The 25,323-nt window shown below is 44.7% G+C and overlaps 1 protein-coding gene across 5 annotated transcripts in view; it reads right to left on the reverse strand.

The window, feature by feature from the left end:
• Window positions 1–25,323, reverse strand: part of PAK3 (p21 (RAC1) activated kinase 3) — a 290,487-nt gene that overhangs the window by 103,571 nt on the left and 161,593 nt on the right. The window contains exons 1-5 of one of the 5 annotated variants that reach the window (XM_053580208.1): window positions 24,439–24,691; window positions 23,647–23,738; window positions 23,461–23,526; window positions 23,233–23,342; window positions 17,660–17,807 (exon numbers count right to left, since the gene is read on the reverse strand). The exons of 1 other annotated variant lie outside the window; for it this stretch is intronic. The gene's annotated coding sequence lies outside the window, so the exon portion shown is untranslated. Of the gene's footprint in view, window positions 1–17,659; window positions 17,808–23,232; window positions 23,343–23,460; window positions 23,527–23,646; window positions 23,739–24,438; window positions 24,712–25,323 lie in introns of those variants that run through there. 3 more of the 5 variants (XM_053580203.1, XM_053580205.1, XM_053580207.1) reach the window with 3 other exon arrangements.

Below are 25,323 nucleotides of genomic sequence, written 5' to 3' on the forward strand. Positions count from 1 at the left end.
CCACCATTTTCTGGATGATATATATTTTCTGGTGACATATTACTTCAAATGACAGAGAAACATGCCCCCAATGACCTCTTTACAATGATAGACAAAGCTTATTTTGTCTATAGGCAAGTAGGAGTCTGGGCCAGTTAGGATTCTAGTGCAAGAATAGAATTTAAAATACTATGCTCCTTGGTTCTTGATAAATAGGTGTTGCCAACAGCAGAGTTGCCTTTTTTATTCTAATTACTCTCTCTGCTCAGAGAAACAGGTAGATAGCCTGCTTCTTTTTAGGCTGCCTGATTATCCTGACCTTATTTGACCAGGTATAGTTCAGGTTGGGAAGAAAACAATACTTGGGATCTAAAACTCAAACTATATTCTTTTATACTGTACTAAAACCCCCTGATCAAAAAGTCAACAACATGTGCTTACTCAGGTCAGTATCACAGGCATTCTGCAAAGGACCTCGCTTATCTGGCATGCCTTTCTACTGTCCATCAAACTGGAAGTGTTTCAATTCCATTTAACACTCATCGGAGCATGATAAGAGGGATTAGAAGAAACCTTTTATGGAGATGGAAATAAAATTGAAGCATCTATGTGCAGTTCCATACCAGGAACTTAGTACTAAGCATGAAACCACATAATCTCTCCATTTCCCTAGACATTTTAGATATGGTTTTGGTTGAGTTATACTGATATTACTTCAGTTCTTTTTTTTTTTTATTACTTCAGTTCTTTACTACTCCTTACAAGGCACAAGCAGTCATCATCTGCTAATGATTCTGGATAATTCTGATTTGGTAACAAAAGAATAGTACAGGAAGTTCTTGCTATCTTTAACTCACTTTCAAACAGTTTCAGAAGACCCATGGAGAAAGGGTAGGGACCCACAAGGAAGCCTTGCCGTTCATGTATTTATTTCCCAAGTGGGAGGTATCTCCTACTATTTCACAAATATAGAAAAAAAAGAGGATTCTATTATGTTATGTTTATAAACAATGCCAATCTACTAAGTCAGGTCCTCCTCTGAGACAGCTTTCTACAAAGGATACTATTAATGGATTGCCGGTTCAATCAGCCTATGATGTCATTATTTCCAAGATTTTGAAAGAGACTATTTTGTTTGGGGTGCCTGTAGGCTCTATTTCAAGAATTGTACAAAAATACCATTATTCTCTAGGAACTCACATCAAAAAACTGTTTATCTTTAAATTTTAACTGTTGTTGTGCACAACAGTGGCACATTGGATCTAGCCACAGGGCATTCATTTCACTTTTCGAACTTGGCCCTTAGCACGGTGGAGAAATAGCTAACTTGAATGGACCAGAAACAGTTTATATCTGTTCACAAATTAATTACATACTTGCCAACTAGGTTTTTCAGAAATAATTCAAACGGCTTCTGTGGATGGTGTAATTTTTCATCCAGCCCTTGGGACCTAATGTGGTTTACCAATGCTCTGTGATTACAATCGAAATTCATCAGCAATAAGAAATATTCCTTTCTGTTTCATGACAACCAAGGAGCCTGTACACCCCTTCTTTCAGAGTACTAGGACAGATTACCTCTGTCATTCCCTTTCTCCTTCTCTCTCCAACCACAAGTATGAGGGTGCATACCCACAGGTGAATACAGAAACACCCACACCGCCTGTCACTGGCCTGCCTTGACACAGAACTTCACTGAAAAGCATTTTAGAGGAAGACCATTATCAAGATTCATGACAACTATAGATGAAATGATTGGGCATTACAAACAATTGTCTTTATTCTCTTATTCCTCCAAAAACGTATTCTCTTTATAAGCCCAGTGCCAAACTGGAGACTCAGAGAATGCTGACTAGGTTAAAAAAGAAAGCCACCAACCTGCATGGACCCAGAAGTCAAGGGGAAAGATGAATAATCATGTATAGGCCAAAATTCATACTATGTGACCAAAATTCATAGTACAGCATAGGGGTTGGATTTGATACAACCAAAAATGCCAATTGCACCCACTCGCCACAGGCACTCTACCCAGGTATGTAAAGGATGAGAATCCGGAAATACTAGTCTTATAGCTTGCAAGATCACCTATTAAGCCATAAGCAATTGAGATAAATATTTTATCAGATCTGATACCATCACATATATATAGCAACAGACATGTCTATATTATTCTGTTTCAAAATCTAAATAATTATTTTCATATTTTCCCAATGAAAACCATATCAGTACTGTTCTTTCAAAAACAAAATCTCAGCCAGTGGATGTATAGCCATGATCTAATGAATCCAGAGGAAAGCTTCAAAGATACAGTGGACTTAATTGGGAAGAAAAGAAAAAGGAAAGGATAGGAAAGGAAAGGGAAAATGAAGGGAAAAGGAAAAGAAAAAGGAAATCATCTATATTCCCCAAAGGGACAATGTCTTATGATTTGAAAGAAATAATATACATTGCTTTGCATTTCCCACAGCCAACACATGTTGGAAGATTTATTACAACTTTGCAGGCATGAATTCCCATAATATGCTAAGATGTTAAAGAGGGCATTTTGCAGGGACAGGAATGAGTCAGGTCTGTATCTCCCAGGAGCTCTGAAGCCATCCTGCCATTCCAGACTAGGTGGAAAAGGGATAGCCCAACCATTAACTACGGTTAGCTAGATGACCTCAACTTAGCATTTCCATCATGTTGTCACAAATCACATAGAGTCATTAAGTGTGTCACTCCCTTCATTAGATAATAAGCTCCTTGGGGGTAAGAGCCCCTCATTCATAACTGTTTGCTTTCATACTTACCTATTGTTCCCAATAAGCATTACATACATATGTGAGGTAATGAAATGGAAATCTACACATTCAAAGTTTTTGTTACAGCCATGAGTAAGTCTTCCATGATGTTGTATAAGCCTTTAAGCCTAATTGTAGCAGATCAGACACAAGTAGGCATGTTTGGAAATACCAGCACTAGAAGCTTTGGGCATGATTTGGAAATTAGTAACACATCATTTCAAAATATGTGACTTTGTAACGTCCAAAGCTCTTCTATATCCTGCTCTTACTTGAACTTGATGTCAATATTGTAAAGAAGGGAAACCATCCCCATCTTCTACATGAGAAATTTACAAAGGTTAAGTGACTTGCCCAGGGTCACAAAATAAGTGAAAGAGCTGAGACTAGAATCCCTTAAGCTTTTAAATGCTTGTCAATTCCCTTTCCAGCATACAAATACAACATGTGTCCAAGTAAACCCACAAATACACACACACTCTTTATATATACATTTGTATCCTCCCCAAGTGTTCATATAACAGATCTAGCATTTTCATTTCAATCCACTTCCGGTTGGTACTTACTGATTTCAATTGCTTTTCCCATCCAAAGACCCAAGGCTAGGTACGTGATTTACTGACAATATCCCAACAAGTTTCGTTGGCCACTTGTACTAATTCTTAGACGGCCTTGTTTTCAAGCTTGCCTCTTCTGGGGCACTCACCAAGGGAACTCTGCTATCAGAGACAGGGGTGTGCTGTTTCAGAGAGCCTCGCCAGGGAGATACCATTACAGCATGCAATGGAGGGAAGCCAATTCTAAGATCATTTGATCAGGAGGAGCTGAGCTACTTGTTAGGCAGGAGATTTGCAAAAGCAGCCGGACAAGCAAGGGAGGCACTAGCTCTTTTTACAGCTGCCTAGTTTCAATCTTAGATCATGCACGAGATAGCTCACTGCTGACATACATATGAGCACACTCACACAGAACACATTCATGTTCCCTCTCATACATCCAAGCAAATGAGGTCAGTTCTGCTATAAGTCCCGGTTCTCTGCTAACATTTGTATGAGTGACTTCATTGTTTTCAGCAGGAATTTGACATTAATTGAGTCCAATAAGCTAGTATGTTACAGTTGCAGATTTCAATGTCAGGTTTCAAATAAGCGTGTATACGCTACCATCCAGACCTCATATACAGCATATCTTATGAGGGACGAATAGCTACTTTTCTGCTGTTTTTTTTTTTTTAACAGTTCTTTTTCAAATGCATTCTTAAGCCTCTAAATGCATGCAGCACCATACTTTATTATTCACTGTGTATGCTGCATGAGCTAATGCCAAGAAAATGCTAATGATCATCTGACATGTATTTATATTTTCAAACAAATGCCTTATTACAGGTTTCAGCTTTGTGTTTCCAATATTGATGCTTCTAAGAAAAGAAAATAAGATGCATAAAGAACAGAGGTAGAAATATTTTTAAGCACAAAAAGTTATCTGAAAAGATGCCTTACAGAAATAGGTGGGGAAAATAAAAGGGAAGGAAAACCTAGCGATAAAACATTTCCCAGTTCTCAAAGAGAGAATGTAACATCCTTGGAAGCATTCAGATGGAACAAATGAGATGCAGACTAACATCCCTAGTCCCAAGTCTCTGGAATTCTAGCTGCTCTTGGTTACTATGCACGGATGATAATGACACCCTATCTTGATCCACCCCCCAGTGAAATAACTACAAATTTTCTCAAATTTAGGCTCCAAAATTCAGTTCCTGAATTTGCAAGAGTTTTCAGCATACCATAGAGGAGCCTGGGCACTGCTTTTCAACTTGTACATCATGGCTTATCATCCCAGGTCCTTGGCTCTATTCCCAGGTTCCCTGTACCCAAAGAAACTTTCGACAAGCAAGGTGTCCATTGCAAATCTAAAGAGAAGAGCTACATGGGGTAATTAAGAGCTGGTATTATCTCTCAGCCAGGACCCTACATCAATTTAGCAAAGCTCACGTTGACTTCTTGCCAGAACTGGTGATTAAAGAATTTGAACTAGTATAAAACATAGCAACTCTTCAAGTTTTTGCCCCTAAGGTAAGTTTACATGTCCATCTTTTAAAATACCCGAGCATGTATTTCCGCATTTTATTACTATTTGGGAGTTACGGTAAATAAGATGAGATGCAATCTATTAAAAAAAGGGCCTCCTCAAATAAGGAAAGAAGAATGGGACAAGACCCACTTTTCACCTATCCCACTTCACAATGGTAGGGAATAAACATTCAGCTGACCATGGGCTTGACTGTAGAAATTCCAAACCTTACTTGTAGGAACTCTCCATCTTGGACCCCACTAAAAAGAAATGTTTTGCCTTAGAGAAAACTGACCCTGGCTATAAAAAAGAACCATAATTAGCCCAAAGCAATCCCTCTAGAAACCAAAAGGCTGATGTGAAGGAGGACTTTACACCTGAGCATGCTGGCTTTCCCATAGCCTTCCTCTGCCCAGCTTATCCACGCTTTTCCTTTGCAAGTTGCTGGATCCACCAAGTAATTTCTTCCCCTTACTGCCTCTCACTTTAACACCTGGTTTCAGCTGCTCACACGCATACAAAGTCAAGATCACGATGTCCCTAAGTCTTTCTGTGGCCCTGGAAAACCCCAAACTGAGATAACAGGGTCCCAGCCTTCACCACAAAGGAAAGAAAATTATAAATAAAGCAGAAGCAGGGTTTGGTGCAAGAAGCTGAAGTCAGTAGGCCTGAGGGGAAATCAGTCAGTAGTTCCTAAATGATAACTGTGGAGTCGGGACTATGACCTAGAACCCATTGTGACAAAAATATTAGAGACAGAAAGGGGAGAGAACCAGGGTGTTCCTAATAAATATTCTGTATCAAATGATGCTCATCTCAGTGTTCTTTCTCCTTCAAGATGAGGCCTGATAAATTCCCAATGTCATAGCACTCCTAAATCCTGACAGCCAACCACCAGCAGCGTTTTGTGGCCTTTAGAAGATTGCCTAGCCGGGCGGTGCCTGTGGCTCAAAGGAGTCGGGCGCCGGCCCCAGATGCCGGAGGTGGCGGGTTCAAACCCAGCCCCAGCCAAAAACCACACACACACATACACAAAAGAAGATTGCCTAGCCATTCCATACAGTTTTCTGAACACCTTCGTAATGACAGTCTGTTGGTTACACAGCTATATAAACAGAGGAAAAGAAAAAGCTCTTCTGTTAGCCAAACATTGCCTGTTATAGAATAATACACCAATTAATGCTTTATTCTTGTTGATTTCTGGTTGACTTTCATTTCAAAGAATCCTGAGACCCAAACAGAGATGTACTACACTTTGAGAAGTCAGACAGCAATTCTAGAATAGAATATGAACTATTATTAGGGCTCCTTAAACAACCCATCTGTGCACACATTCATTTAGTCAAACAACAAATAGTTACTAATGCCTATCTACCAGGCACCATCCTCGGTGATGGGTGTAAACAGATAAATAAGTGTCTAGCCCTGAGTGAGGTTATAGGCTGTAGCAGTGGGTTTCATCCCTGGCTGCACATTAGTTATAAAATCTGTGTCAAATATGCAGACAAAATAGAATACAAAACAACTAAAAGTAGGTGCATTGCAAAAGGAAGAGTGCTTAAAAAAGAGGCTGATTTCTGTATGAGAAATCATACTACCACACATACAAAATATGTTTGATATTATTCCAAAGAACATCATCGCTTGGCCTTTAACCTCCCTGTCACAACATTCATATGTACCAGGTATTATGTCAGGAACAGGCGGTATATAAAGAGATGAATAAAGACCAGACCCTATCTTCAAAGAGCTCACAGTCTAGTAAGGAAGGCAAACATGCATATATACAATAGGAATACAATGTGATTCAATCCAGGCGGGCACAAGAGGCTTTGGAGGGACAGCAGGAAGGGTAATTAATGTCCTCAGAGGGGTCAGAGGATATAGCACTTGAACAGGATGTTAAAACCGGAAAGCACTAGGTGGGTATCAGATACAACTATTTGATAGTATGTTTCATTTCAACCAATGAATGCTGCAAGCATGCTAGATTAGCTTTGTCAGTCTTAGGCCCATTTCTACTGGACTACGTGACGTGGGTGTTGTATAAGGAAGAGAACAGATCTCAAACCTCGGGAAGAATTGTAACATGTGCAAGACTTCAAAAACCAGGACACCGTCTACTCATCAGGAGGAGGGATCTCCTACAGAAGAAGGGATGGGTAAGATTTGGCACAAAGCATTTTCTAGAATAGTAACCACATAGGATCAGAATGGATTTCTTTTGGAGAAATGTATTAGGAATGTAACACGTGGATTAAAAAACCTTTTTCATGTAACACTTAAGGACTAAGTTGCATCCTGTTACATATAGTCTTAATTTTAGGGGTTGGTGTGTGTGTATGCGTGTGTGTTTGTCTCTATATTTATATTTATTTTATTTTTATGTATTATATTTATCAGGGTTTTGCTGTGTTGCCCAGGCTGGAGTACAGTGGCATAATCATAGTTCACTGTAACCTTGAAATCCTGGGCTCAAGTAATCCTCCTGCCTCTGCTTCCCAAGTAGCTAGGACTATGGGCATATGCAACCATGTCTAGCTATCGGGGTTGATTTTTAATTAGCAGGTCTTTTATGCACCCAAAAGAATTATCTCTAAGAAAGGAAGAATGACTAATTCCAGCCCTACTTCTGGATTATTCTGTGATCTTAAAGAAATCATTACAATTTTATACATTTATTCATTCTGCACTTACATAGTATCTGTTATATGCTGATGTGGGCACAGTATGCTTTCAAATGACAATGGAAGAAGGTTAGCTAATGCTGGCAAAGAAGTCGGAGGATATAGCACTTGATCAGGGTATTGAAGGATGAGTAGGAGTTTACCATGTTCTAGTGTGAAAGATGAACAAGGCTGTCCCTGCCCTTGAAGAGACTTAACATGTAATGGGTGTCAGCCATGACATCTCAGTGCAAAGAGAACAGGTTGCTGTGTAAGAGAGAGGGAGTCCCAGCAGCCTGAAGGAGGAGGCTATACTGTGCTGAATTAGGTAAAACAAGTAAGCAAACCATGTTTCAGGTACAAGAACAATGCATGTTAAGTCCCAGGAGATTAGAAAAAATAAGATCAGCACAGACAAAGCAAGAAGGGTCTTACAAGTCTGTAGGGTTTGGCCTCTTCCTATGTATATGAAGAGGTTTCAAGCAGTAGGATAGTGTGATTAGCTTTGAGTTTCAGAACTATTACTTAGGTGACAATATAGCAGATATCTAAGGTTGACGACTTGAGGGGCATTTTTTTCCCCATGAAGTGAGATATGCTAGGTAGCAACATGGAAATAATTTTGAAAGTGACAACACTAAGAAAATCAGCTAGGGGAGAGGAAGCATAGGCTGTAAGGGAACAGAAAGACCAGAAAAGAAAGATATGCATAGGGGCTCTAGAATGGCACGGATGCCAGGCATAGAAAGATTAACTGCTGGCTCGGCGCCTGTAGCAGGGTGTTTACGGCGCCAGCCACATACACAGAGGCTGGCGGGTTCAAACCTGGCCTGGGCCAGCTGAACAACAATGACAACTGCAACAACAACAAAAGAATAGCCAGGCATTGTGGCGGGCGCCTGTAGTCCCAGCTACTTGGGAGGCTGAGGCAAGAGAATCGCTTAAGCCCAGGAGTTGGAGGTTGCTGTGAGCTGTGATGCCACAGCCCTCTATCCAGAGGAGACTGGATAGAGGAGACTCTGTCTCAAAAAAAAAGAAAGAAAAAAGAAAAAAAGAAAGAAAGATTAACTGCTTTCTGGAACCTACAATGGAAATCCAGGTAGAAATATATTTCTATCCTAAGAGGCCCAGAGACGGGTGGGAGGTCTAATGGTTTCTGCAGCCTTTAGTGTATGGCTGGGATTCCAAATAGAATGGCTCCTCACATTCCATATTTGTGAAGTGAGGGGGACCAGCTAGCTTAGAATGGTGAGGGAAAACAACTAAGGAAGTTGGTGTGCTGATAAAAAGAATAGGAGTATGTTGGAAGTCCCTTGTATTAGCAGCCACTGGACTACCAGGAATAATCGTTTTCTCAAGAGAACGAGAACAAATTATTGTCATGTTTTTGGCCAATAGGCCAATTTGCAGCACTTATGAGTTTTATAAAAAAAATCCCCTAAAATTTTATATAGACTTTAACAACAAACATAATTCTATAAAGACTAAACACCTGCAAATGGACCTCAGATACTGAACTTTTATGTAAGTCAATATACAAAGATGAGAGGATAAAAATGGTGACACATTGGAAATCTAAATAAAAATTAAATTAAAACTATCTCGTGGGGAGCAAGACAAATATTGAAGCACTGTGCCTTTGAGAAGTATAAACGACATAAGTACTAAAAAATTGGAGGAAACTTCAATTCGCATGTGGTGGAGAAATATGCTAGCGTCTCCAGCTGTATCTATTCCTTACCATAGAGATAGCAATATTAAAACAATAAATATAATTGCAGTGGCAGCAGTTCCAACACATTCCTTCGGCGTTACGAAACTGTTCAATGGAGAGCTGAACATGTGGGCTGAAGATATTAATTTGAGGCCATCAGTGGGGGAATGTGTACAATTTCCCAGAAAAAATGCGGAATAAAAAAGAAGACCTCAGGGGGAACACCAACATCTAGGGGCTGGAAGAGGAAGAGGGGCCCGTGAGTCCTGGGAAAGATGTTCAAAGAGATGGAGGAAGTGACAGTATGACATCACTATGAGGCAAATGGTCCCCCTATCCTTTCCCTAAAATTTACTAAACTCGATGTCACGTAGGTTTCATGTCAGAAGCAACACGGCCAAGCAGCACCAGAGGTCTGTGGATGTGTTTCAGTATTTTGTAAGAATTTCCAGACTCGGGCGGTGCCTGTGGCTCAGTCCGTAGGGCGCGGGCCCCATATATCGAGGGTGGCGGGTTCAAACCCAGCCCCGGCCAAACTGCAAACAAAAAAAAAAAATAGCCGGGCGTTGTGGCGGGCGCCTGTCGTCCCAGCTACTCGGGAGGCTGAGGCAAGAGAATCGCTTAAGCCCAGGAGTTGGAGGTTGCTGTGAGCTGGGTGAGGCCACAGCACTCTACCGAGGGCCATAAAGTGAGACTCTGTCTCTACAAAAAAAAAAAAAAAAAAGAATTTCCAGACTCTGAACATTTGGTGTTACTGGAGCAGCATGAATAGAACCACACAACATGCCTCAAGAAGGATTTTCGTCTTGGTGGTGAATGATGCCACTGTGGCCATATATCCTTTAGCCCGGTTGGGAAGGGGACTGCTGGATTATGTCACATGTGTTGTCCTCTCGCATGCTCTGGACATTGCGCAAAAAACAGAAGCAGGATGGGTCAGCTAGTAGACAAATGGCAGCTCACATTTAATTGTTTTTCGTAAAAAGGGTGATGTTCAGTTCAAATCTCTCTTATTTGCTCACTGTAGCCCCCAAAGGCTTTGTCAACTACAGATGCAAGTACTCAGTCTGGATTGGTGCTTTCTGCACCAGCACTGCACTAACGAGCTGCATGACCTTGGCTGTATCTCTCGGCCCCTCCAAGTCTATTTCACCATCTGTGAAAAGTGACCATCTCACCAGAAGGTTATGAAGAGCGAATGATCCATATGTGGAAAGAGCTTTGAAGTAATATAAGATATTCTACCAATGGAAGAAGTTTATAATTATTGCCACAGGTTCCATGAGCCACAGATAAAACTGCCATCATTCGTTGAGATCATGTCCCACTCACTCTCCTAAAAGTCTCATGTAGAAGTTCACATAACCTGCATAACTAAGTATTATTATCACAGTACTTTCATTTTACAGATGAAGAAACTGACATTCAGAGATATGAAGTCACTTGCCCAAGCTCACAGAGCTAGTAGAGAGAAGAGTAAGACTATACAATCTCACATCTGTCTGACTCTGGTGCCCATATGCTCCTTTGTCACACGAAGTGTGACGTGGTGCTTTTGTCAGTTACAGCCTCTGCATGGACAACAGTGTTCTTAGGGCTTGGGAGTAAATGAACTGTGCCTCTGCTGTGTTGTTTGGGAACAAAGCCTAGAAGTAAGCAGACCCTTTACCCACAAAGCAGATTTTCAGCATTAAAATCCAGGGCAGAGGACTGTCTATGGATAACGAGCCAATCACTGGCTTCACCTGCCTCCGGAGTTGCTTCCACCCGCCACCCCAACAAGTTTTGTACCAGCAAATGAAGGTGGTGGCATCACTGAAGGCTTCACTGATTTCAGAAACAGAATTAAGAGGTAGGACTAGAGGTCCTCAAACTACGGGCCGCGCAGGCCACATGAGGCGGTGTGATTGTATTTGTTCCCGTTTTGTTTTTTTACATCAAAATATGTGCAGTGTGCATAGGAATTTATTCATAGTTTTTTGGGTTTTTTTTAGCTATAGTCCAGCCCTCCAACAGTCTGAGGGACAGTGAACTGGCCCTCTGTTTAAAAAGTTTGAGGACCTCTGATCTAAAGGAACAAGAAACAAGGTTTCAGTGCCAAGATAAACATGTCCTTAGGTGATACAGGAATTGAGGAAACTCTCCACGGATGAAACCTATCTTTCACTCATCTTATTCAGTGGGAATGAACACTGACACCTGAAGCAGAAATACTTAAAAGAATAGAGGCAAAAAGTCCTATGAAAATCAGGTCTTTGGCTACAAAGAACCATACTGATTCTCTTTGATCTCAGGGACCCTTCGCTTTGAAGATATCTACCTCGAAAGGTAAATAAGATGTATCATTTGTTGAACACTCACTATAAGCCAGACATTGTGCTTAATGTTTTCATATGTCATCTTATTTCATCCTTTTCCTAACTCCATGAGGTAGATGACATTATTACTTTCACTCCCATTTTACAAATCAGGACATAGAGGCTTAAGGGGAGATAAGTGATCACTCAAAGTTACCCAGCTAGGAACTGACCAAACTGGAATTGGAACACTGTTGTGCCTGACTCCAGAGCGGATGCTCCTAATACCTCTATCATCATGGAAGAATGGCTTATTAAATACTTTGAAACGGATAAAATAAATGCAAGGGGCTAGCAGATGTTCACACTTTGTGCTTTTCCCTAAATTCAAGAAAATTCAGGCAAGTGCATTTTTCCCTGGCTAAATATTTAGCTAGTCCTGTAAGTGGTACGAATTTCCTTTGGTGAGTCTTGAGTTATGAGCAAAAAAACTATCAAATGTCACATTTCCAGGCTGTTTCTCTTAAGCTTCTCCTGAAGGAGGTGGTGGCTAGACCTTAATGAAGTACAACATGGCCATTAAGTTCTATAGCTCACTTTTCTTCCTCTACCTTAAGCTCAGGGACAAGGTGCTCTGTGACACAATCTCCTGGGGCGATGGCACAGCCCTGTGCTGAGAAAGACATCTAGGACACAGTTTACTTTAGGAAATGGCTTCTCTAAATTCTAACTGCTGCCCCCAATGACTTGTAGGTCTTCAAAGCCTTAGGAGCATTAACACCACTGGATGTCATGATAAAGATCCCTCCAAGCCCAAGCTTGTACTACTTTTCCACGGGAACTTTACCTTTCCCACACAAATGATAGTACATCAAAGGCAGAGTATATGCCTTCCACCCGTCTGAATCTCTCTTTGGGCTCAGTGCTACGTGGGGTCCAGAGAGAATCCCCAGTCTGAGTCGGAAATGCTGCTGGAATTTTGGAAATGAGGAAGAGAAAAGAGAGACACTGGATTTGTACTGATACATGCTGCTGCCCGCCTCCTCTTTTCAGTTTCTTAATTAAATTTCTCCAATAGTTTCTCTGAACCTACCATTGTGCTAGGCACCAAGAACCCAAAATGAGGCGGCAGTGGCCATAGCTCGGTGGGTAGGGTGCCAGCCACATACACTGAGGCTGGCAGGTTGGAACCTGGGCCAGCTAAACAACAATGACAACTGCAACAAAAAAAATAGCTGGACGTTGTGGCGGGCGCCTGTAGTCCCAGCTACATGGTAGGCTGAGACAAGAGAATTGCTTAAGGCCAAGAGTTTGAGGTTGCTGTGAGCTGTGATGCCACAGAACTCTATTGAGGGCAACATAGTGAGAGACTATGTCTCAAAAAAGAAAAAAAAAAAGGAAAAGGAACCTAAATGAGCAAGATAATATAGTTCTTACTACTCAAAGAAGTTCTCAGTGTACTGGTGGGAGGCAGCAGGAAGAGGGAGGCTGAGTGATGTCCCAGGGTATAGACTCTTTCCCAGAGCACGCGAGGACTCATATCAAATGGCAGCATGGGCATATTTTGCACTCATTTTTGCTCCAGGGAGACTCCAGTAGGAGAAGTCACATACTAGGGAGATTCCTACAAAGTGTTCTTGTGTTTCTAAATGGCTGGTGGCAAACAACTCTAGCACCACGCTCCTGATCCACTGGTTCACTCCTGAGTTTGTGCTTCTTTTTAAGCACTTATAGGAAAATCTACAGTCTGTCTGGGGTGCAAGGGACTTCCTTCAGCTTATCTTTACCTACAGCTACTGAGAAATCTCCTCTGGTAGCTCATTACGGACAGCTGTTGAAATTTCAGTGGGGTCTACGTATATGCATGCACAGCCATAGTAGAAATTTACTTTATCACCGAGGCCATTCATTAACCCTCTCTTTCCTTTTCTTGAATGCCATGTTCCAGGGCTAACAGGGTATTAAATATACCTGGCTACATTTGAGGTGGCAGATGGAAACAGGCCTGCCCTTTCCATGTGTATAAACCAACAGGCAATGCCAGACCATAAACATAAAACTGGAGACATGTACCATTAAGAGTGTGTTAAAAAACACATTTTTCACCTTCTCCCCATCCTGGGAGAGGAACGAGGTGGCAAGTTAAGCCATAAACTTCCAGAAAATAAACACACCATCTAAACTCCAACCTCTGTTGGACAGGACTGGCTAAGGCTCTATCAGAGATGACCGCTGTTAAAGGAAACTGTAAGGAAAGCATACAAAACTTGATCTGTGGGTTTGAGCTCTTTCATTTTAATTCTACACATAAATTCTGCTCCTTTCTGCTCTGGAAGGATCTATTTCCCATTTGCACCCTTGGTAAGACCACTTTCCTTTGGTCACTGGTTGCCCTTAAACCTTTTGGCAAGGGTGAGGGCACAACCAGTGGCAAAGAGAAGGAAAAAAGAATGGCTGTAAAGAGAAACTTTGGCCGGCAATTTGGTATACTACAGCGTGTGTGTTGGTGAGAAAGTGTGTAAATGCAGCAATATTACCGTATCAGTTTGGGGTCATATGAAAGAATTTGGAAATGTAAGTCTAAGCATGTGCATGAAAGTGTGGGTCACTGTCAATATGTGTAAATCAATGGGCATACTTGTAGGCCGGTGTGATTATCTCAGTAAGATGGTGTAGGTCAGTGTCGATGTGAGTTTATGTCTGTGTCAATGTCTCCACGTGAGAGTCTAAGAGTACATGAAGTTTATAGGAGAGTGCGTGCCTGCATGGGCACAGGATTCGGTGTAAGTGAAGCATATCGACGCATATCAATGTGAGTGAGGATGTGGGAAGGTGAGCGAAGGATGTGGCCATGTGTAGTATGAACAATTACCTGTGAGTACATGCATATTTCAATGGGAACTAACTACGGCAATGTGAATTGTCCGCGTCCGTGTGGTGTGTACCAGTGTAAACCCAGCGTAGTGGCTGCGCACGTCCTTACATGCGCACTGGTGTGAATGCAGGCAGCAATGTGAGTGGGGATGTGTCCCTCTGAGAAGAGGAGAGTGGAAATGTGTAAGAATGTGAACATGTGATTTTCCCAACTGTGAAAATATGTACGAATGGGAGATGGTGTGTGAGAGCACATACCTGTAAATGTATAAGAGTGCGGGATACTGTGATTGTGTGTCTGTGGGAATGAGCAGGCGTGTGTGGTTGTGAATATGACAATGTCTGAATATGTGAGCGTTTAAGTATGTGTGCAGTGTGACCATATACTAATGTGAATGTGTACGAGCACTGAATATAAAGGAGCATATATACATGCCAGTGTGTCAATGTCAATATAGCTGTGTGATTGTATATGAGTGTGAGAGGGTAGAGTGAGGATGTCAATGAAAATAGCTGAATTTGTGAAAATGTGTATGTCTGGTTGTATTTTAGCTTATGTGCCTGTGAGTTTGGTATAAAATGTGATTATACCAGCTCAGTACCCGTAGCACAGTGGTTATGGCACCAGCCACATGCACCGGGGCTGGTGGGTTCGAACTGGGTTAGAACCCGGCCCGGGCCTGCTAAACAATAATGACAATTGCAACAGAAAAATAGCTGGATGCTATGGTGGGTGCCTGTAGTCCCAAGTACTTGAGAGGCTGAAGGAAGAGAATCACTCTTAAGCCCAAGAGTTTGAGGTTGCTGTGAGCTGTGATGCCATGGCTGTCTACTGAGGGTGACCTAGTGAGACTCTATCTCAAAAAAAAAAAAAAAAAAAAAAGGTGATTATGCCTTAGTGTGAGGAAGGTGAGTGTGTGTCACTTGAAGGTGTGTCAAAATGTATGCTTTTATGGGTGGGTATGACTATGTGTGAATGGACTGGAAGGTTGGTTTCAGCAGTGTGTACATGAGTGCAAGAGTGTGTAATTCTGAGCCTAAGAGTGCAAGTGAGATGGTGCTCATGGTGTGTAAGATACAAATGTGAATATATGAACACGCATGCACGTGTTTATGTGTCTGTGATGAGCTGGGTGACTATGAGGAAATAGTGATAAATAGTGCATGAGACTGTGTGTATGGTTGTATGAGAAAGAGTCCAAGTGGTGGGTGAAGGACAGTCAATGTGTATTTGTGAGTAGAACATGTGTGATTGCACAGGAATTTCTGCACGTAAGGGTACTGTATCATCTGTGTGAATGGGAGTGAATGGGAAAAGTGTGAGTGTGTAAGAATGGAATAGCAAGAGGAGTGCATGTGAATGTGCGGGCAGAGTGTCAGGTTAAGTGTGAATGTATATGAATATGAACATGTGAATATATGAATCTGAGTGTGTGGCAGTGTAAACGTGCCTGGGTATAGAGTGTTTGTAAGAGTATGCATCGCTACACATGAGTCCAGTGTGAGAAGTGAGTGGGAGTCTGTGGGATAATGTAACTGTGGGAATGTATGCGAGTACATGAGTGTGCTTGTGAGGATGTGTGTGCATGTGTGTAAGAGAGCAAAGAGAGCATTAAAGGGCACCAAAATAACTTGGGATGCTGAGAAACCCTTTCCAGGAGGTATCTTTCTTCCTAAAGTCACATGTCTCCAGTGACAGGCAAGTTATTTAGCCCTTCTCATCTACCTCCTTGTTAGTAAAATGATGATGATAATAATACCTAACTTCAGCTAGTGTCACTTGTATAACCAGAAACAAAAAATAACGATTAGAAAAAAATACCTACCACCTTGCAGGGTTACTATAGGAGCAAAGAGTATCATGCAAATAAAGTGTCCAGCATAGAGCTAGCAACAGTACACATTCAATAAATAAAAGTTATTGTAATTATCATAGAACACCCAGGAGAGATGCAGGGGCTTGCTTCTTATTTTAGGCAGTTCTAGTTACCTTCTGTCTGTCTAGATCTATAGAGGATCCCCTCCCAGAACATCGCTAGAAAGTTGAATGCATCAGTATCGACAGGGCTGTAATTTCATACCTTCGATTCCACGACTGAAACTTGGAGCTTCCCTTTCAGGAGAAGGCATCTCAGAAACACCTGCCGCTGAGCTGCAGTTTTACCTGGTCCTGTAAGCCCAATGTACGCTCAGTGTGAAAGGGGATCGGATTGCTTGTTTCTTGTTTTCTGTTTAGTTTGTTTCTCGTTGGGCGTTACTTTTTTTTTTAATTTGGGTTAGCTGTTTTTTGACTTGGGCAATAGGAGAGCAGACTTACAGGTAGCCAACAAAGAGACATAGGATCAGACAGACAGACAGAGGGACGGCAAGCTATAAACAGGTAGCTGGACCACAGGATATAGCAACAGAAAGCCAGATGGCAAAGCTAACAGAAGAAGCTATGAGGCAGACGAAAAGACAGGGGGATCATCAGAGAGGCAGGCCGAGAAACCCGAAGGAAGTGCAGAGGGAAGAGAAGAGGTTCAACTTGCAAAGGTGCCAGGGAGCTGTCAGGAACTTTTAGGGGAGATGCTAGAAACCTGTATCACCTAGTCCCTACCCTTGAAGAGCTTACAGTCTAGTTTACCTGCTAAGACAAATACTCCAGGAACCATGTGGGAATTATTTAAGGCAGCGGGGAAGCAAGGGCCACAGTGCACGCTACAAACTCAAGCATTGCTGGAGAGCTGGGGGAAGAAGTGCACCTTGGTTGGGTGGGAAAGTTCAGGAACATTTAAGCTAACTCTGCCAGGCCCAGAAGCAGGGATGGATTGGGTAGGAGTACATTTTGAATGGGAAGGTAAAATTAAGGTTATAGGGCAGTAGACATCATAGGAACTGATAGGCCAATTTGCAGCATGTGGCTGAAATGCCACTTAGACATCAGGAAAGGAGGAGAAAAGGAAGTGTCAGCTGGATGGGAAGCACGTCTGTGTTACACTGAAGTTCATAGATGGTACTTGACATTTGCAAAAGACTTGGCAGTGATTGTTATGTTGTTTATTCTCCTCATCCCAAAATGTAGGTCAAAGCTGTCATTCCCATATTAGAGATGAGGGAACTGAGAGACCAAGGGCAGCTGCACAAAGCAAAATCTCCCAGAAAGTAGGGGTCATGCCCTGAGGCCTAGCTGGTGAGGCCGCAGCAAGGTCTTTGAAGTCAGGAGCGCTGGCGGAAAGGCAGCATTTACCTGGATTTGGAGATCCCTGACTCCCTGCCTTGGAATCTATTACTCACCTCACACTGCCACCACTGCAGGACCTCAGCACAGGGTTGCACTGCCCATGAGAAGGGGCCAAGCTGGCTTCAGCTCCGATGGACTCAGTGCTAGGTACACCAGCTGCCACAATATGCAAGGACTCAGCTGCTCTTTCTCGGGGGAAACCTGCTGAGAGAAGCATTGTGGGGGAGAGGGAACCTCTTTCCCCACCTGCTACTATTCCCCTATCCAACCCTCCAAATCTTTCACACACACACACTCTACAGTGAATTTCAGACAATCCTTAAAGGAAAATCTAGAGAATCAGAAACGCAAGAAGTATAAAAAAACATTGCTACATAGAATTCCAGAAAGGACACAGAAGTAGGAGATGGGAGTTACAAGGTGAGAACTGTCACTTCACCACTCTGGGCCCACTTGCTATCAAGTGGAAAAGACCTGTCCTAGTCGCCTTGGGCAAGTGTTAGAACTAAATCAAATAAGACAGATGGGAAACATTCACAGAGCTTGCTTTATTATGAAGAAATTGGCATAATTATAGGAAGTGCTAGAGTCTAATATACAACAAGAAATGGAGAGATGATGGCCAGTGCACGTTGGCTCTGGGAATATTTGCACTTCTGACAACCTGGTGCTGCTATTCAGTTCATTTCACCCCTCGACTCCAGGTCTCCACCTCCATTTTCATTCCCCTTCCAACCAACTTCATTCACTGGAGGAGGAATACAAGTATATCTCCCAGGCAAGAGCTCTCTACAGTCCCCAAATTTGCTAATATAGCACAGCTGCTGAGGGCCTCAGCCTCTCCTTTTTTTTTTTTTGAGACAGAGTCTCAAGTTGTTGCCCTGAGTAGAGTGCTGTGGCGTCGTAGCTCACAGCAACCTCCAACCTCCAACTCGAGCTCAAGTGATTTTCTTGCCTCAGTTTTTCTATTTTTAGTAGAGATGGGGTCTTGCTTTTGTTCAGGCTGGTCTCGAACTTGTGAGCTCAAGCAATCCGCCCGTCTCAGCCTCCCAGAGTGTTAGGATCACAGGCATGAGCAACCGGCCAGCCTCTCCTCTTAATTGGAAATTCCCTTTACCCTCCTATATCCATGACAGACATGTTTTCCATACTTCTTAGGGTGAGTGTATAATTTACCCCATCCTCCCCACAGAGGTTTCCCTGTCTAACCATGAAGAAGACAGGATCTCTTTAATCCCTCCTTTTTCTGCCTGTTCCCACAACCAGTTGAGCTTTTCAAGGGAGAAGCTGATCTTCCCTCCCTGGAACATCAAGCTCTTCCATCTTTTCTACTCAGCTTCCTACTCCCCTTCCCTCAGTTATATTTGTGCTCAAAGAAAAGCAGCCACTATATATTAATTCCTGAAAGAGCATGATCCAGGCCTAGCACCCATTTCATTAGAGGATACCAGAATGAATGGATCGTTATCCAAAGAGACAGACGAGTATCTAAGGATGGAGCTAGCAAAACTGAAGGCTAAGGGAGCCAGGGAAAGCTTCATGATCTCCAATTCCCCTTTCTCAAATAAAAAGGCCATGCTATGCTGTGGGTCTGCCTCTTGCTCTTGGGCAAGACTCCAGAGCAGTCTGTCCCCCAGCATCCCTGGCATTCCCTCTGTGCTTCCCACACGCATACTCCAAGCAGCCTTTCCAAATCCCACCCACTGCGCCACTGAGTGGTGTACCCACCCCCTCCCTCGCTGCATGAGCTCACCCTGCAAGAGGGTGGGGGGAGGAGGGAAGGCTGCCAAAGCTCCCGAGAAGGGGAGGGCACGGGGAAGAAGGGCCTCAAGAAGTCCCCCCAGCCTGTCTCTGTCCGTGGGACTGAGGGCTGGTCAAAGAGGCAGTCTCTGCTCATTAGAGTGCGAAACTCTGCTAGAGGAGGTGGAAAGAGAAGGGGACCCGCCAGTCTGTTCTAACCAAGAACTTCCATGCTTTTGAGCAAGATTAGGAGCCTATCTCCACCTCCCCGCAGCCGCCCCAACTGTAGCACAGCTTACTAACTGCAAGGCAGCCTGCCTTTTGAATCCACCACTTGCCCAGCTTGAACCAAGGCAAAAGCAACTGGCAGGACACAGCACTCCACCCCGTAGCCACGCTCCTCTTGCCTGCCTGGGGGAGCGTTGTGTTGAATGTGCCTGTGTTGTGGGGGGCAGTGTCCTGTGTGTGCGCACATGTGTATTCTGGGCTATGTTGTATGTGTGTATATGTGTGCATGCTGGGTCATATCTGTACCATGTTGTGTGTGTACTGAGTATCGTGTTGAGGGTGTGCCAGTGTCAAGTTTATATCGTGTTGCATACAAGATATTGCCAGTACGCTAGTGTATGTGTCCTGTGTTGTGTGTATGGCATCTCTATCATGTCGTGCGCATGTGCCACACATCTAATTTGTGTCATATGCCTATGCCCGGTTGGGTGTCTCTCCCACGCGTGGGTGTTGTGTGCCTATATCGTGTTGTAATCTCTATTCTGCCTTGCTGTGCACCTGGGGCTCGGCCTCCTGTTGTAGAATGAGGTGGCAATCAGTGCACACATCTGGTACATACTTAAACATTCACCGCCCCCTATAACCCTGCTGCATTCCAGGTTCCTGCCAGAATCCCTGTCCGGGGACTAGGGCTGCCACCATGGGGATAGGGTGAGGCGAAGCAACGCACAACTACTCTCTCTACCATACAGCCACCCCATTGCAAGCGTCCTGCCCATCACTGAAGATTTCTGGGAAAGGAGTTTTGAAACCTCTCTCAGGGCAAAAGAAGGAAAGGGCACTGGGACAGGGAGCATGGCTCCCTCTGTAGACCCCCAACCATATGCGAGAAGAAAGGGACTTGCAAGCAGCAGCAGTTGCCCTGAATTTCTCTGTCAGGCTGCCCGGATGGACAAGAACTCTTCTCCACAGGGAATAACAGTTGCTCAAGGGCATTGGCACCCAGGCTGGGCTACGGGATACATGGGGAGCGCTGTTAAATGTGTCCCCACTGGGGTCACTAGAGGGCGCAATTGTGCTGATTGTTAGAGATACCATCTCCTTAGGGTGCAGAATTTCACAAAGTCTCCAGGGCTGGGGGATATTGGGGGGAGGACAAGAGGGGAAAGGATATACTCCCCTTAGCCAGGCCTTTCATTCACCTTCACCCCAAGCTCTTCTGTTTTGAGACTGAGGTAGGGAGTAAGGGGCACTAGTGAACATCTGCTGTCCGACAATTTCCCTGGGGGTCTTCCTATCAGACCCGCATTAGAGCTTTTCCAGTTCCCTAGTAGATTTTCGCCTCGGACTTCCTTTTTTCCATTCACATAAAAGTACAGCCACATTTGCTGGAAGAGATAAAATGTGTGTGGTTGTGGGGTTATTTGTTTTGTACTGTTTTCACCCAAACCAGGGGGGTATACCAGAAAAAGGGATTAATAGTTGCGGGGAGGGAAGGTGTACTTCAGTGGACCTGTCGTTATTACCAAGAATAAATGGACCAACTTCCTACACTGTCACTACCATCACAGAGTACATCCAGTCAAATTCCAATTTCAAAGACAAGGAAACTGAGGCCCAGGTGCAGACATGCTCAGACCAGAATGCCTGACTTCCGAATCCCAGCGTTCCCTCCACTCCAGCTCCTGCTGCTCCAGCCCCTAAAAAACTTTGTCCTCCAAATCTAGACGCCTTCCATTTCTCAGAAAAACCCTAGCTCTCCCCACCCCACCCACACACACACTCTGCAGATTCACAGGCCCTCCTATTCTATCTCAGCGATCAGTCCTCTCACCACTTCTTGAGGATGATTTCCTCTTTCCATCAGTAATTTATGAATCTCTTTCTAGTCTTCAAGATCTGCCTCCCCATTATGTTTCCCACCCCCAGACCCAGCTGCATCGTTCTGCCCCTCATTTCATCCCCTGGGTGCAGCAGAGTACCCAACTTGCAGATAAGTGACCGAATGCGCAAATCAGACACAGATCTATTGCATTGATTAACATTTCCAATTAAACTCCTGGTTAGGCTGTGGTATTAGTGACGCAAATAATCACCGCGTGTGTAAATGCAAATGTGGTCCGAAACCACAGAGCGGGGTAGGAAGCGACGCATTTCTGGGAGGAAATGGAAACAGACTGCCAGACTCAGAGATTCATTTGGTTCTCCTGTACCCTTAAATTAGATTTTAAATGGATAGCTGTTAAGTTGATCAAGGCTTCGGCTTCACACCTGAAATGGAGGACGCGGGTCCTCGGCGCCGCTGCAGGTCCTTTCTCGCCCCCTGCTGGCGAAGCTGTGTAGTGCCGAGTTGGCACTAGAGTCCACCCCAGTCCCTGCAGGGGGAACTGCTTAGGCCCTGGCTGGTGGTGGTGGGGTTGCAGCTGAAGCTATGCCACAGATGCCTAAACAGCTGCACTTACCTTCCAAGGAAGAGGATTTACACCATCCCTCATGCAGACAGGGTCTCAAGGGCTTTTTTTTTTTTTTTTTTTTTTGAGTAGGCGTCCCAGACCTGTCTCTAGCCCACCAGTGTAAAAGCAGTCAACCTACCTGTCTAGGCCAGATTCTTAGCTTCCCCATTTCCTTTTGGGGCCCTGTACCCCAGTTCCCCCTCCTTACCTAGGAGTAAAGAACCAGCTGTTGAGGCTGTTGCTCATTGAGTTTCTTCTCATTCCCTTGGCCAAAGTTACTGGCTCCTGAAGGTGAGTTACATGGTGAAAATTCTACTGATGCCCTAAATATCTAGAAATTCCCCCTGCCCCCAATTCTTGGCTGAGCCATAGGTATCTCAACCACCAAAACTTATCCATCTCACCAGGGAAACCAGGCCCTTTGAGTTTCTGATAAGCTGATGGCTTTTCTTCGGTCTCTCTATAGCTTTGCTCTTACCTAGTCCATCTGATGCTACTCAGTCCATCTTATCTTACATACTCCATCTGCTCCTACCTACTCCACCTGATTTCTAGATATGATTATTTTTGCCTGACCACCCTCTTTGACTTCATAGTACCTTAGTGTGACTTGATAACAGCAGAGTCTCAGATGGCAGCACCTCCCAATCCCTGCAGTGATTCCTCATTCACCTCACCTGACACATCCACTACCCACTCTCCCCCAAGACCTCAGCAAAACTTATGTGCTCTATATACAATGTCCACCTCCTACTACAAAAATCTGCAACCTGTGAGAACGGCTAACTGGTCAGAATGTCCCTAGGGTACTGTGGCCTCTTGCTTATACCTCTATTGCGCACGAACCTCCTTATACATTAGGTCTCTCTTCCAAGGCCCTTTGCCTGTCCGGAGGCTTGCAGAGTCTGTTCCTTGACATCCCAATGTTTCTCTGGCTTCAGGACTCTCAGCTGTAGGATCTTACCAGGCATACCTCCTTAGTTTCTTCCCATTTAGCTTCTTGCATGGAGATGGGGGGGTATAACATTTGTACCAGAACAGAGCCTTACAATGGCTCTCTTCTCCAAGCCCCTGCCTGTTAATTATCTATTACCATATTAAGTATCTTTGCCCAAAGGTGCCCCTGATGGGGGGCATTAAGTACCAAATCACAAATCTTGCCCAATTATATAATGTTACAAATGGCCCAGTGAAACCACACTGACCTTTACACCTCGCTCATCCCAGAACAGGGCCACAGTGTTGTCACCAACAGGAATGGACCTCCTTCTGTTCCAACACCTCAGACAGCCATACAGCTGGCCTGGATTTGAGTCTGCAAAACCACGGGGGGAGCAAGACTAACATGGCTAAAGGCTTCCCTGCTGAAAGCCATTTTTCAACAATAGCACTGCAACCGCCCCCATCATGCTTCCCAATGCCAAGCCACTCACCCTTCTCTCCTTTGCTTCTATAGAACACAGCCCAGAACCCTCAAGTCCAGAATCTGGAACTGGACTCTGGAAGGTGGGACCAAAAACACAAGTGGGACCTCTGGCTTTCTCTTTGCCAGAACCACCTTCCCCCATTGATTCCCCCTACCCCACCCTTCAACCACCACCTAGGGAAGGTGAACCTACCAGAGCAAGAATCTAAAATGTTCCGTTCACCCAAAAGTGCGGCAGTAATCTCGCTAAAGCCAGTTCGCAAACAGGGCAATGCCCCCTGCAAGCTTAGGGGCACAGGAAGAAGGTGAGGCAAGTAAACCCAATGACCCTGCTCCCTAGACAAAGGCAGGGGACAACCAAGGGACCCAAGCTTGCTAGGAATGTAATTGCATCATTCTAATCCCCACGGGAGAAGAAAAGGGTCCTCCTGTCTTCACTATCACCCCACCAAAAAAAGGGGAGGGGTACAAAGAAAAATAAAAGAAAGAGGGAAAAGCGCCTTTTAAAGAAAATCGTCACTTTTTCTGTTTGCTCCGGTTGGGGGCTTCAGCTGCGGACTTGGACAGACCATGGCCACACCCCCTCCCCTTCTCTGGGGGACTGCTGTCACCACTACTGTGGTTGGGGACGTGTGGGGGGGTGTATAAGACTTACATGCTGACGTAGCTTTCAGAGCGAATTTTGCCTCAAGCGGCCCAGGCCCCAGAAGAGGAGTCTAGGGTTTGAGCAAGCCCAGGAGCCCAGGCCCTCCGGGAACGGCCCTGACACACCCACTTGTCCGTTCACGAGCCAGGATCATGCAAACTACGCGCTTGGTCTCAGGGCTCCGGGGGAGCCACGTAGGAGACTGGAAGCTAGGGCGCCACGGGAGCGGGAGGGGGCCACCCGGGAAAGGCAGAACATCTGCCCAGCAGCCTCAAAGCAGCGCCCAGCCGCCACCCCCACCCCCGCGCTAGCGTGGGGGCAGTAAGTCCCAGGATTTACCTGCCACTGGTCCAGCCACCCTGACAAGACCTTTCCTCTACCTCGGAGCGCTCCGGCTGGCGGGGCTGGGGAGCCGCAGCCCCGCGGCCGCAGCCGCAGCCCCGGGCCCAGCCCGCTCCCTCGGCTCTTCTCCCGCCCCCGCGCACAGGCTCCAGGCTGGGAAAAGCTGCAGCCCCCAGAGCGAGATCCCAGACGGTTCGCTGCACAGCTGCCCGCCCGCGGTAGAGCCCCGGTTCGGCAACCGCTCCCTAGCCCTTCTCTGCTATGACGTCACCCGGGCTCTGCACCGTACCTAGGCCAATCAGATGGTGAGCATAAAACTAAAATCGCCCTGAGTGGGCTACTGGGGACCAATCTTTTGTTTCCAGGCAGGAAGCGCCTGGGAGGGGGGACAAAGTGGAGGGGAGGGAACATGGAGAGGCAAAGGGAAAGGAGATGGAAACTTCTACACTGTCTCGGTTGTCTAGACAGAGGTGGGGCTATCAGGAAAGAGGGGCACCTGGCAGGATGGAAGGGAAGGGGGATGTTACACATCTCTCTTAATTGCTGCCCTCAGGAAGACTGAGAATTTCAGATGAATTTGTAGGGGAGGAAATCTGTGCAGCTACACCGGCACGTTTTTTACGGGGCGGGGGTGGGGGACAATGGTTTGGATTTGGGACACCACCTGTCAGGCAAGCAGGTTACGCTGAGGGGAGTGCTGATGGGAGTCGTAGATACACGGAAAACTCAGAGGCAGAGGTGACAGTGAAATAAAAAGAGATGGCAATCTAGATCGGGAAACTACTTTTCTGAGCTAGAAGCCCACACGTTTCAAATCATAAAGCATTATACAAGAAAGAAAAATTCTACTTCAAACTGTGTATGTGTATATGTGTGTGGATA

The sequence above is a fragment of the Nycticebus coucang genome, chromosome X (assembly GCF_027406575.1).
Source record: "Nycticebus coucang isolate mNycCou1 chromosome X, mNycCou1.pri, whole genome shotgun sequence".
In the NCBI taxonomy this organism is placed as follows: domain Eukaryota; kingdom Metazoa; phylum Chordata; class Mammalia; order Primates; family Lorisidae; genus Nycticebus; species Nycticebus coucang.